Below are 2,237 nucleotides of genomic sequence, written 5' to 3'. Positions count from 1 at the left end.
CACTCACCAAAACTACAACAACAACAACAACAACCACAACAACAACAACAACAACAACCACAACAACAACAACAACAACAACAACAACAACCACAACAACAACAACCACAACAACAACAACAACCACAACAACAACAACCACAACCTCCCTCACCAACAACTACAGCACCAACAACTACAACCACCACAACAACAACAAACATTTCCCTCACCAAAACTCCTCCTACATTTCACAATAAGCAAAAAGCAAATGGCCGCCAAGCACAGGGCCGCACAAAGCCGTGACGTCACTCGGCATCTCATCCGTCGCCAAATCCGGAAGACAAAGGACGCCATCTTGAATTCTTGTTTGTCTTAGCTTCGTCTGAGGAGAAGAAAGGAAAGAAAACAAAAGATATAATGTTAATTATGTAACGCTATTTTGTTACCTTAGAGTTACAGAAATATGTGAGGCAGCGTGGTGGAATCAGGCTCTCGTCAATTTTTGGGCATGTAGAGTTATTGGTATACTCTTAAGGCTTGTTCACTTGTCTTTATTTGGGTGAAAAAAATATCCATTTCTCTTGAATACAAGTCGAGATATTTGCGAAATAAAGAGGTGGGGGGTCACTTGTTTTCAGGGGTAAAATTAGTGAGAAAATAGCCGCCAAAAATTAGTTATTTCCGTAGCTTAAGAGTCCGTGGTAACTGAAAATTTACGTTTTTTGTGCCTTTAATCAACGTTTTTCCGAAAAATTCACCCAGAAATGAGTTCTTTAAAGGGTATGAAAGGTGTTGAGCCAAAAAACAAAAAAAAATTTGATAAAAATTGACCAACCTGCGAAAAAATGCAAGTTTCTTCACTTTGATTATTTTGACGATAGCCTGATTCCACCACGATGCCTCACATATAATGTTAATTATGTAACGCTATTTTGTTACCTTAGAGTTACAAAAATACATTATGACGTATAACACCTCTAACTATTGACACTTATTATGACCTTATTGTGTTGCAGTTGCCGTAAAACTCTGACTAAACATACTTTACTTTTACTTTTTCCATCATCTGGTATCCTTAGGATGTCGAGGGGAGGTGCAGGTTTCGGTCCTGTGCTAGGTGTGTAGCGTCTGTGATAGAATATGTTATGTTGTTCCAGGACCTTTTTAACCCCATCCAGTCAGGTCTTTCTTGGTCTTCCTCTTGATTTGAAGCCGGATTCACGGGTGTGGTAATCTCTAGCCGCTAGTTGTTTCTGGGACATTCTGGTTAGATGTCCGAACTATTTGACTCTTTGACGCTCTATGAAATTAATTTATTACTGGTGGTATTCCAGTTTGTAGACGTATGGTTTCGTTTCTCATGATGTCTCTTCTGGTGACCTTGATGGTTTTGCGGAGACAGCTTATTTCGCATACATTGATTTTTCTTTCTAAATTGTGCCTTGTTTAGAGACTGTGTTTACAACTGGTATGTTAAGGTTGTTATGAAGATGTTATTGGTGAGCTGGGATTTCACTTCTGTTGGGATGTTCTGTGACTGATCAGGAAAAACCTTAGGCCTACTAAAAAACGATTTTGTGAAAAATAACTACTGCACAAACCAACCTATCCACTTGATGTACATGTATCTATCTCGCTGTGTCCTTAGGCGAAAATCCGAGAAATAACTCATTTTGTCATCACTCCTTTCACAAATTGTGAGGCAGCGTGGAAGAATCAGGCTCTCGTCAATTTTTGGGCATGTAGAGTTATTGGTATACTCTTAAAGGTTATTCACTTGTCTTTATTTGGGTGAAAAAAAATATCCATTTCTCTTGAATACAAGTCGAGATATTTGCAAAAGAAAGAGGTGGGGGGTCACTTGTTTTCAGAGGTAACATTAGTGAGAAAATGTCTGCCAAAGATTAGTTATTTCCTTAGCTTAAGAGTCCGTGGTAACTGAAAATTTACGGGGTTTTTTGTGCCTTTATTCAACGTTTTTCAGAAAAATTCACCCAGAAATGAGTTCTTTAAAGGGCATGAAAGGTGTTGAACCAAAAAACAAAAAATTGAAAAAAATTGGCAAACCTGCGAAAAAATGCAAATTTCTTCACTTAGACTATTTTGACGATAGCCTGATTCCACCACGATGCCTCACATTTTGTCATCACTCTCTTCACAAATTTCCTTCTCATAGTTGTACGAGCCCCTATGGGTGTAGGACCAGGGCTATTTGTCAAGGTGGACGGGATTACACCTGTCATCGTTAGGATTTG

General features: G+C 38.7%; 1 protein-coding gene across 1 annotated transcript in view; it reads left to right on the top strand.

The window, feature by feature from the left end:
- LOC106013408 overlaps positions 1-2,237 on the top strand; it is a gene marked incomplete in the record, with an annotated part of 7,528 nt that overhangs the window by 2,440 nt on the left and 2,851 nt on the right.

Source organism: Aplysia californica, unplaced genomic scaffold (assembly GCF_000002075.1).
Source record: "Aplysia californica isolate F4 #8 unplaced genomic scaffold, AplCal3.0 scaffold00867, whole genome shotgun sequence".
Taxonomy (NCBI): Eukaryota; Metazoa; Mollusca; class Gastropoda; order Aplysiida; family Aplysiidae; genus Aplysia; species Aplysia californica.
This window is presented reverse-complemented; position numbering and strand designations above follow the sequence as displayed.